The following is an 11,984-nucleotide window of genomic DNA, read 5'->3' as shown; positions in this document are numbered from 1 at the left end:
CTAATTTTGGAAAAAAAGTGGTTTGGAAATAGCAAAGTGCTACTTGTATTTATGGCCCTATAACTTGCAAAAAAAGCAAAGAACATGTAAACATTGGGTATTTCTAAACTCAGGACAAAATTTAGAAACTATTAAGCATGGGTGTTTTTTGGTGGTTGTAGATGTGTAACAGATTTTGGGGGTCAAAGTTAGAAAAAGTGTGTTTTTTTTCCATTTTTCCTCATATTTTATCATTTTTTTTATAGTAAATTATAAGATATGATGAAAATAATGGTATCTTTAGAAAGTCCATTTAATGGCGAGAAAAACGGTATATAATATGTGTGGGTACAGTAAATGAGTAAGAAGAAAATTACAGCTAAACACAAACACCGCAAAAATGTAAAAATAGCCTTGGTCCCAAACGGACAGAAAATGGAAAAGTGCTGTGGTCATTAAGGGGTTAAACAATATTTGTGGACAAAAAAAAGGTTTAAAAACCCATGTAAATATCTGGTGTCCTGCTTAACTGAGGGAAGTTAAAGACAAGGGTGGCATCCCTGGTAACATCCTGTAGGCAAACAATATGGAATTGGTTCACTGTTTATATGTGACAGCTAGTTCATTGAAATGGATTTGTCATGCAGAAGCCTTGACACCCTTTAGTAAATTAGCTACTTCCTCAATAGGACATATTCAAGCTAGTTCAGAACAGAAGTTATGGAAACAAATCTCACATTAACCTGTGCCATTTACTTAGAAATTATTTCAGCATTTATTTACATGAATCTTTATATTTTCAGTTAAATCAAAAAATGTTTTGTTTCCCTTACCTCTGTCTGACAATTTTTTTTACCCCTCACACCATGCCCCATTACCTGATGTTGCTATAAACATCGAGTAGCAGCTAGATCCCCTGCAGATAAAGGACTGGGGTAGTCACAGAAGCCATGTGACTGTTTTGACTACTTACTTTAGCCGGATAGGATCTAGCTGCTACCAGGTGAGAGATCTTATTTTGATTGTAACACAGAAGGCAGCATGACAACTTATTGGAGTTGCATGTTTAGGGTAAGGGGGTTGCAGTCATGCTGGCAGTGTTGTCTGCTGCTGCAACTGCAGGGCAAGAGGAGTGGCAGAGTGAGGACAGAACAGAGGTGGGCTGTCTGGCCAAGTCTGACAGTGACAGACTTAGTCACTGAAATGCCACCCCCTGTCAAGTGCCGCCCCACCCCAACTGAAACTTGTGGTTTGATGCTTTGCCCCTGTTGAATCCCCCAGGTAGAGGCAACAAAGAGAGTGGAGATGGGGGAATTTCAGCTTCTACTGTACTTTGTCAATAACGGAACTAAACTCTATTGCGCCAGAGTTGTGAGTTTAGCCACATCTGCTTGATATGTCTCATTCAGTAATATGATTCATTGTAAATTATCTTAGTAAATATCTTTCCACCATAGGTGGACATTAATTGAAAAGTAAGATATGTACATGTAAAAATTAATGTATGACTAAATCTTCCAGTACAAAGCACCAAGTCCCTAAAATACTGATCTCAAGGTCTTTGGTTCCAAGAAGATGAAGTCAGCACTCTTTAGGTTTGTCAATGTCTGTGTCATATGTTTGGAGCTTCCTTGTGAAGATTCTGCCATTGTTGCTGCTGACCTTCTGTGCTGTCGGTGAGTGAGTGCACTTTTAGCGTGCAGAGTGTTGAAATACGCAGACTTATTTTGCTAGTGTGTGGGACCTACAGAATCCCTGTGAATCTGCTGCAGACGTGAGAAGGAACATTGCATGGCAGTGTGCTTATTGATGTAGAAAACATTAGAGACATTTCAAAGATCAAAAACCTTGGTTGGCAAATATTTTGTATACACATTTGTCTGAGTGCATTTAAACGGGAGCTCTGTCCATGCTGTACTGTCCATTGTAAATGTATGTATGCGTACTGTGCATTAGTACTGAACACAGATCCATCCGTGATGCCACTTTGTGACCTTCATCTTTGGCCACACAGACGAGTGCCTGAGGATATGATAGTCGTGAGTGGATCAAGGATACTCTGCAAACACATTCATAATGCGAATGTTGCCATTGCACACAAAGTGGATATTTATAGAACGAAAGTGTTCGTGGACGCGATATATGTCATGTGCTGATTCTATTGTGGCTGAAGAGCAATATAGGTGCAATTTATTGTTCCCTACAAGCTAGGTATGCACCCATAGTCTTTTAGTCCCTCTTGAGATCAGGCCAAGCGTCCTCTGTGTAAGGGCATCCTATGACAGGATGTCACTTGTTGAGTATGGCATTCCTAAACTTCCCGATTACGACAGTGAAAGTGCCTTGAGTCATACTTTATGACATGGTATAAACTAATAATATGTTGCATATAGATGCTGTAGATGTCATAAAACTGACCATCAGTGAGTGCACACACCCTGCATGTGTGGGCAAGATGGCTAGCAAGTATGATTGCATTGAGACAGAGTTGTCACAAGCAAGTGAACAAACTCGGGATACTTATTTGCATAGGCAAATAGCAAAGCCAGTTAGTCAATGAAAAGAGCATTGCTACACAATGGTGATCAAAAAGGCAAGAACGACCTGATAGGCCAAGCTGGTCATCTGGGACATATTTTCTGTGAAGTTAATTTCATTTCTAGTACACTAGAACTATGTGAATCTTGAAATTGTCTCAATAGCGCAGCCGCACATATTGCCCAACATCTTGTAATATGATTGCAGAAAAAATGTTTTTCATGACCCATTGAAAAGATAGGATGTGTAATTTTTCAAAAACCTGCAAAGCTTAATTTGTGATAATCGAACCGTTGCTGAACTCACAATACAGGTGGGTGCTAAAAACATGACCTCAAGCTTTTGAACGCGTGCGTAAACCTTGTGCAGTCGATAGCGCGACACTCGTAATCTAACCCTTGATGTTTTATTATCTCTTAATCTTGCTTAATAAATTATGTCAAATCAATTAGTATTGCATTATTATTTAATTTTATAATTCATATAAGGAACAATTTTTTTTAAATTAGCCAAGAGTCAAGAGTGCTATAAAGCAGTCTGTTTTTCTTTACAGACAAAAACAAGGAGAGAGGCGCCATATGTGTGAATCTGTAACCAGCAAGAGGGGAGTATAGATAAGTACAGGGTACTCACATGAAACGGTGTAGACCGTGAAACGCGTTGTATGATATGTGTAACGAGCTGGTTGAGGTTGTGGATCTCAACTGCGGAAAATATATGATTGTATGCCTTACTTTAAGATACAATGAGGAAGTTACAATGTATCTGTCTGTATGGCAGTTGTAAGTTACTATTTGATTTTAATTCCTGATCAGTATTTCTGAATCAGGTTGCACAGCAGTTGTTAACCAAACGCACCGTGGATGGGATACTCTTTTCCTGAATAGTCACTGAGCACACAGGGGGAGCGTTAGGTGAGTACAGATGCAGCAGGCTGTTAGTCAAATGAGGTGTGATACACGCTGAGAGCTGTGCTGTTTGTGAGAGCTGACAGGCAGATGGGTGGAGCCGGTATTAAGTGCTGTGCTGTAGCGTTACTCACAAAAGTTCAGACTGAAGTTTATCACGCTACTCCTGAAGCGTGTGAAGAGGAATATGAGGAGGTATCCTGAGAGTGTGGTCCAATGTAAGTTAAGCGTCTGTACAAGGTTATAAAGTTCACAACTTATATCGGATGAGACTGCAGTTGCGGTTTGGGAAACACTCGATCTGCCAGAGGCAATTAGAGCAGGAAAATAATGCAGCAGCGGTGTTTGTTAATCCAAATTAGGAAATGTTCAGACTTAGCATATAAGTCTCTTTCAGTTGCTCAAGTAGGCTCCGTATTAGAAAAGGTTTAAATACCTTCAGGTAGTTAGACTTGAACAGAGAGAGGTAAATCCCTGCAGCAGGTCTGTGAAGCTGTATGCTAAACTGGAAACAATACTGAAGCAGGGAGGGAGGCGTGTCCAGGCTTTAAATAACCTTGCTAGGTGTGAGCACAGGTAAAAATTAAATGGACAGAAAGGAATAAGGAAATCCATGACATACCCCCCACCTCAGGGTAGGTGCCCCGCAGCTACGAATCTAGGTCGTTCTGGATTCCTCCTGTGAAATAGGGATACCAATTTGGGAGCATGAACATTCGAGGAAGGTTCCCAAGAGTCATTATCCTCAGAGAATCCCTTCCAACGGATTAAGTATTGAAGAGATCCACGGTAAATACGGGAGTCCAGGATGGCATCAACTTCGTATTCCGTGTCCGAATCCTGTAAGATCAGAGGAGGAATCTGGCTGGCCACCTGTCTAGTTTCAGAATGAGGTTTTAACAAAGAGACGTGGAAGGTGGGATGAAGTCGAAAAGTAGAAGGCAGATCCAAGGTAACAGCATTTTGGTTCACAATCTTTGTGATAGGATAAGGACTAATGAAGACAGCACTAAGTTTCTTGCTGGGGGTTTTCAGTTTTATATTCTTGGTCGACAGCCAGACCAGATCACCTATTTTATAGGAAGGTGGTTGACGTCTTCGGAGGTTATAGTAACGTCTCTGATGAGCCTGAGCATCAGCTATATGCCTCTTGAGTTCTTTGAAAAGATCCTGGAGATCCTTAGTGATGTCATCAACCTTGGGACAGTTTGAATCTGTCCGAGGGTGAAATTGGAAGGAAGGGTGAAAAGCGTAATTCGCAAAAAATGGTGTCTTGGAAGTAGTGGAACTTGTAGAATTGTTGTATGCATATTCAGCCATAGCAAGGGTATTAGCCCACTGGTCTTGATGGTTGGAACAATAAGAACGAATATACTGTTCGAGCCATTGATTTATTCTCTCTGTTTGGCCATTTGATTGGGGGTGAAATGAGGAGGAGAATCGGAGTTCTACTTGCATAGTGTCACATAATTTTTTCCAAAAACGAGAGGTGAATTGACTACCTCTATCAGTTACAATGGAATCTGGGAGGCCGTGTAATTTGACGATGTTATTCAAGAAAAGAACTGCAAGTTCTGATGAAGTTGGGAGCTTATGATATGGGAGGAAATGGGCCATCTTGGTAAGATGATCAACAACAACAAGTATGGTGTTGTAACCAAGTGACAATGGAAGTTCGACGATGAAATCCATTCCTATGGTTTGCCACGGTCGGTCAGGTATCTGTAATGGTAAGAGTAATCCGAAAGGAGGTCTTTTTTCAGTCTTGGAAACTGTACATATGTGGCAAGATTGAACATATCTTTGCACAGAAGTTCTGATAGCAGGCCACCAGTACGTACGTGAAAGAAGATCATAGGTTTTGTGGATTCCAAGATGTCCTGCCATCGGTGAATCATGATGTTCTTTTAACAAATTGTCTCGAAGGGAAGGTGGTACATAAAGACGTCCTTGGTGGTAATAGAGACCATCTTGTCCCAATGTGAGTTTAAGCTTAGGAATGGAAGTATCTTTCTGTTGTAGGAGTTTAAGGACTTCAGGATAAGTAGGAGATAGAGTAATGAAATGCTCAGCTGGAATGACTGTACCAGGAGTATCGGAATGATGAGGATTGGTATCTTTTCTGGACAAGGCATCCGCTTTCCCGTTCTTACTCCCTGGTCTGTAGGTTATATGGAAATCAAACCTTGATAGGAATAAACTCCATCTTAGCTGTCTAGAGGATAAGGTACGGTTAGTCAGAAGGTATTCCAGATTTTTGTGGTCCGTATATATTAGTATCGGAAATTTACTGCCCTCTAGGAGATGTCTCCAGTGTTCTAATGAGACCTTGATCACTAACAACTCCTTTTCGCCTACAGGGTAGTTATATTCGGCTGGTGTCATTACTCGTGAAAAGAAGGCAACAGGGTGGAGTGGATCTTCTGGAGTTTTACGTTGAGACAAAATGGACCCTAGAGCGTAGTTGGAGGCGTCAACTTCAAGTACATAATGGGCATCAGGGTCTGGAAACTTAAGAATCGGTGCTTTAGTGAAAACATCCTTAAGGTGTTCGAAAATAGCCTGTGTTTGAGGTGTCCAGTGGAAGGTAGTATTGACGCTTGTAAGAGAAGTTAAAGGCTTAGTAAGAGAGGAATAATTCTTGATGAATTTCCTATAATAATTGGAGAAACCGAGGAATTTTTGCAGGTCCTTTTTGGAGGAAGGTATGGGCCAGTTTTTAATAGTTTGCACCTTTGAATCATCCATCTGAATTCCTGTGGGAGTGATAGTATAACCCAGGAATGTAATAACAGAGGTATGGAAGATGCATTTTTCCAATTTGGCAAAAAGTCGGTGTTGTCTAAGGCGAGAGAGCACCCAACGGACGTGTTTTATATGTTCAATGATGTTGGTAGAGTATATCAGAATGTCGTCCAAATATACAACTACACAGATGTCAAGGAGATCACGGAATATATCATTTATTAGATATTGGAACGTTGCCGGGGCATTACAGAGCCCGAAAGGCATCACCTTATACTCGTAGAGCCCATATCTTGTTCTGAAGTCGGTGAGCCACTCGTCTCCTTTTCGGATCCTGACGAGATTATAGGCTCCACGTAGGTCTAATTTAGTGTATATGGTGGCTTGACTGAGACGTTCGATGAGTTCGGGAATTAGAGGTAAGGGATAGCGGTTCTTGACTGTCCGTTTATTAAGTTCCCTATAATCAATTATAGGGCGTAGGGAGTTGTCCTTATTTCTGACGAAGAAAATGCCGGCCCCGGCAGGGGAAGAAGAGGGTTGTATAAACCCTTTCCTTAAATTCTCTGAAAGGTAAGTTTTGAGGTGATCTAGTTCAGGCTGTGATAGAGGGTATATGTGCCCGTAAGGAATGGAAGCACCTGGAAGTAGTTGAATAGGACAGTCGTACGGGCGATGTGGAGGAAGGGACTCTGCTTCCTTTTCACTGAATACATCTTGAAAATCTTGATAGTCAGAAGGAATAATTCTTCCAGTAGGATTTATAGAACAGATCAAGGAGTGATGAAAACAGGTGTTCTTGCAATAATCTGAGAGGAATTCGACTTCGAGGCGATCCCAATGTATGGTGGGTTGATGCGTCTGTAACCATTGTAGACCAAGCACCAAGGGAAACATGGGAGAATTTATCACATCAAAGGATATGAATTCAGTGTGTGCACTTGACGTGGAAACCTTGATGGGAATAGTTTGGTGTGTAATAGGACCGGAACTAATTGTATTACCATCAATAACTCTAATGGACACAGGTCTTGCTTTCAACACAGTGGGTATTTTATTTATAGTGACAAAAACAGAATCAATATAGGAAGAATGTGCCCCAGAGTCGATGATGGCTTCACTGATTTGCTGGTGTAGATCCCACTGTAAGGTAAGAGATAAAGAGCAGTAAGCAACTTGGTTAACATTAGTGGTTAAGCATGTGGTTTTTCTGAAGGACTTACGTTTCTTCTGCCTTTGTAAGATAGGACACTCTCTTACAGTATGTGCATTTGAAGCACAATACATGCAGAGGTTGTTTATGCGTCTGCGATTCCTTTCTTCTGGTTGTAAAGGGCCTCTAGTGAATCCCAAATCCATAGGTTCTGAGGTTTGAGTGACTGAAGGTTTTTGGTAAGTAGAAGAGGGTCTTGTGATAGTATCCATACCTTGTTTTTCTGATTTGCGTTCTCTCAACCTTCTATCAATCTGAATACTTAGTGTGATTAGTCCTTCCAAGGACCTAGGAAGCTCTATGCGAGCGAGTTCATCTTTAAGGGCATCATTTAGACCTAGACGGTACTGATTCCTAAGGGCAATATCGCTCCACTCAGTATCTTTACTGTATTGCTTGAACTCACTTAAATATTCCTCCACCTGCTTTTTCCCTTGTTTAAGAGATCTCATTTTAGTCTCTGCAGTAAGCTGAGTGTTAATATCTTGATAAAGAATTGCCATTTCCTTGAAGAATTCTTCCAGTTATGTTAAAATAGGATGATCTTGCTCAAAGAATGAGTCAGCCCACTTGCGGGGTTCACCTCGCAGAAAAGAAATGACCGTTAAAACCTTAACTCGTTCAGTTGCGTAGGTTTTAGGTTTTAGACTGAAAAGGAGATTACAAGAGTTTTTGAACTGGGAGAACATAGCCCTGTCTCCATGGAATTTGTCGGGCATTGAGACTTGGGGTTCTGGGGTAGCCTCAGGTGTAGCTGATTTACCCATTGAGTCTTTTATTATATTGTTGAGTGTCTCATTTTGGACTTGTAAGTCTCTAAGGCCATGACTTAGCTGATCCACCCTCTGGGAGAGAGTGTAAACAATTTTAGGTAATTCCGCTGGATCCATTTTTATGGCTTCAGTATTATGTAACGAGCTGGTTGAGGTTGTGGATCTCAACTGCGGAAAATATATGTTTGTATGCCTTACTTTAAGATACAATGAGGAAGTTACAATGTATCTGTCTGTATGGCAGTTGTAAGTTACTATTTGATTTTAATTCCTGATCAGTATTTCTGAATCAGGTTGCACAGCAGTTGTTAACCAAACGCACCGTGGATGGGATACTCTTTTCCTGAATAGTCACTGAGCACACAGGGGGAGCGTTAGGTGAGTACAGATGCAGCAGGCTGTTAGTCAAATGAGGTGTGATACACGCTGAGAGATGTGCTGTTTGTGAGAGCTGACAGGCAGATGGGTGGAGCCGGTATTAAGTGCTGTGCTGTAGCGTTACTCACAAAAGTTCAGACTGAAGTTTATCACGCTACTCCTGAAGCGTGTGAAGAGGAATATGAGGAGGTATCCTGAGAGTGTGGTCCAATGTAAGTTAAGCGTCTGTACAAGGTTATAAAGTTCACAACTTATATCGGATGAGACTGCAGTTGCGGTTTGGGAAACACTCGATCTGCCAGAGGCAATTAGAGCAGGAAAATAATGCAGCAGCGGTGTTTGTTAATCCAAATTAGGAAATGTTCAGACTTAGCATATAAGTCTCTTTCAGTTGCTCAAGTAGGCTCCGTATTAGAAAAGGTTTAAATACCTTCAGGTAGTTAGACTTGAACAGAGAGAGGTAAATCCCTGCAGCAGGTCTGTGAAGCTGTATGCTAAACTGGAAACAATACTGAAGCAGGGAGGGAGGCGTGTCCAGGCTTTAAATAACCTTGCTAGGTGTGAGCACAGGTAAAAATTAAAGGGACAGAAAGGAATAAGGAAATCCATGACAATATGTTTGTGCACAATACAGCATGAACTGTTTTTAATTGTTTTTATTGTATATTAAATCTTTTTTAACTACACACTTCATTGCTGAGTGCATTATTCTACGCTACCTGTGGACCTCACTCCTTCAGGGATTCCTGATCCTGCCTTGTACAGCTAGCTGGTCTGCTGTGAAAACCAGCGAGTGTGTACCCTGTACTTGTCTATACTCCCCTCTTCTAGTTACAAATTCACACATACGGCGCCTCTCTCCTTGTTTTGTTTCTAGAGTTGTGGACCATCTTACAGTTTAGATAGAGTGCTGCCTCCATTCCTATGGACTAACACTGTGGACTATTTGTCTCCCACTTTATCCCATTTCCTACATCTTTGATCAAGTACTGTGTGACACATATTGGTGATTATATCATATCCACATTGACATTGTGGTTGTTATTATTCATATTGGATTCCTTGACTACTTATTAGCGCCCCCTATAGGGTTTGTACCATTTGTCTCTGTTTTCTTTACAAATTCTTTTCATTGTTGTAAATTCAACTGATGGATTAAAAGGATTGCACCGTCTGCATTTAGATATTGTGACTGCGCCTGTCAGTCTCTTCCTTTACTGCTTTTCTTCTGTCTCATTACCTTCTCATATATCTGTCTATAAGGAATTTCCACAGCTAAACCTATTTGTAGCATTCGCTGCCTCTCCACAAGTCTTGCCCCAAGCTTTCAGTGCTTTAAAGGGACATTAAATACTTTGAATACTTTTATTGTATACATACTTTTCCGTTCCTGTTAGAAATGGAAGTGCAGAGCACTGTTATATTCCACAAAGCCGTTGGACACAGCAGAGAAGGTAACCTAAGTTACAACATGGCAGCTCCCATTGCTTTAACTTTACACTTATTTTGTCACTATTTAAACAACTAAAAAAACTTTAAAAAATAAATCTACCTATTATCTTCAGACTAATTTTTTCTTTGACTGCATGATTCTATCTAGGATTTATTTAGGGCTAGATTACAAGAGGAGCGCTAAATATCGCTTTCAAGAAAACAATAAAGTGCTCCACTTAGTAATACCAGTGCACGCTAATGTGCGCTGTTATTACAAGTTAACAGCAATGCGAACGCAAGCTTACATTTGCTTTGCTGGGAAGCATTGCACTCACAAGAGCGTGCTTCCATAGGCTCCAATTGGAACTAAAGTGCAGTGAAGGGGTAAGTTGCGCAGCTATTGCAGCATTTTGAAATGCATATGTATATGCTGATATACATATATATTTATGTGTTAATATGTGTATATACACATATTAACACATACATACAGTATATATGTATATAAGCATATACATATACAGGGCTCAAAATTTCAGGTCGTAAGCTACTAGCCAGGCCAAAAGTTTACTCGCCCCTTCTGATCCTACCCACTACCTGCCCACATCACATCCACTACTCTACCCCCTCTTTGCATATGTTTAGACATTGTAAAACACATTATTGTGCAGTCATTTTTAATCAGCTAGATTACGAGTTTGGCGTTATGAGTGCCATCACGCAACGTCAGTACCACACTTTTAAAAAAGTCCTTTTCAACGGAACTCCCATAGCGCCGGTATTACGAGTTTGCCTGGGAGGCCAAAAAGTGAGCAGTACACTCTATAACCACGAGATTCGTACCGCCTTCAATCTCTCTTTTTACCCTTTCCCTTATCTCAAAGGCTATGTGGCTGATTTACCAAATGGCGGGCGAACATGATTCGCTGTAGCGAATCATGTCCACCCGACATCCCTGAATGCTGTCAGTATACGCTGTCGGCATTAACATTGCACAAGCAGTTCTGGTGAACTGCTTGTGCAATGCTGCCCCCTGCAGATTTGCAGCCAATCCACCGCTAGCAGGGGGTGTCAATCAACCCGATCATATCTGATCGGGTTAATTGCTGTCCGCCGCCTCAGAGGCGGCTGACTAGTTAAGGAGCAGTGGTCTTAAGACAGGGGCATCAGGGGACATTTAGCCCTTGAAAAATCAGTCCCATTATCTTCTCTTTATACTCTGTTTCCCCTCTCTCATATCTTTTTACTCTCTTTTTTTTCTCCACTCTCTCATAATGCTACCTTTGTCTCCAAGCTCTCTCTCTCTTTCTCTCTCTCTGCCCCTGTTTACCCGCTCAGAAGTAACAGTCTAAGCACTAATGGTGTTCCTACAGCCCTAGAGAAATAACATATCCTTGCCCTTTCTAGGAATATATAACATTTTTAGCACATATGTCAATGCTGCAATAGGAATGTACATTTTGATTTAACATTCACTCACTAACTTTCACTCTCCACCATTAAATTTCCACTCGCCAATAGCTAGTAAAGAGTGGAAATTTTAGAGTTCCCATAAACTGCAATGTAAAGGCACTTTTCAGTGCTGTTTTTTTTTTCTAACTCCCCTCTCCCACCAACTTTAAAGCCCCAAAACTGCCTAGTGTATTTGTTTTTTAATTAAAGAACAATGATACTTTTTTTTAATAAAAAACTACAATGCCCTCTATTTTGAGGGCATTTGGGGCACTTTTAGAAAATTAACCAGAGGTCAGATCTCGGGTTAATTTTATAAGCACTAATTGCTACCGCAAGCTTGTGGTAGCAATAACCAACCACTTGTAATAGCTGATTACTTATCGTGTGCCCACTAACTCATTTCAGCATATTTCTTAGATTTGTCACCTCAGATCTGTCTTCTCATCAGTTCCCCTTGCACACCGCATAGCATGTAAAGTCCTTGCCCCACTTGTCGTGTTCATCAGCTTTACAAAAGTTTGGCATATAAAACCTAAAATGTTATTTTGATATTCTGCTATC

General features: G+C 40.8%; 1 long non-coding RNA gene across 1 annotated transcript; it reads right to left on the bottom strand.

Annotated features, from left to right (window-relative positions):
• Positions 1–7,201: 7,201 nt before the first annotated feature.
• LOC128651670 (uncharacterized) lies at positions 7,202–7,533 on the bottom strand. The gene is made up of 2 exons (XR_008401154.1): positions 7,394–7,533; positions 7,202–7,313 (listed from the first exon to the last, which is right to left on the bottom strand). It is a non-coding gene; the product is annotated as an uncharacterized LOC128651670 (long non-coding RNA).
• Between the last annotated feature and the right edge of the window lie 4,451 nt (positions 7,534–11,984).

The sequence above is a fragment of the Bombina bombina genome, chromosome 3 (assembly GCF_027579735.1).
Source record: "Bombina bombina isolate aBomBom1 chromosome 3, aBomBom1.pri, whole genome shotgun sequence".
Classification (NCBI taxonomy): Eukaryota; Metazoa; Chordata; class Amphibia; order Anura; family Bombinatoridae; genus Bombina; species Bombina bombina.
This window is presented reverse-complemented; position numbering and strand designations above follow the sequence as displayed.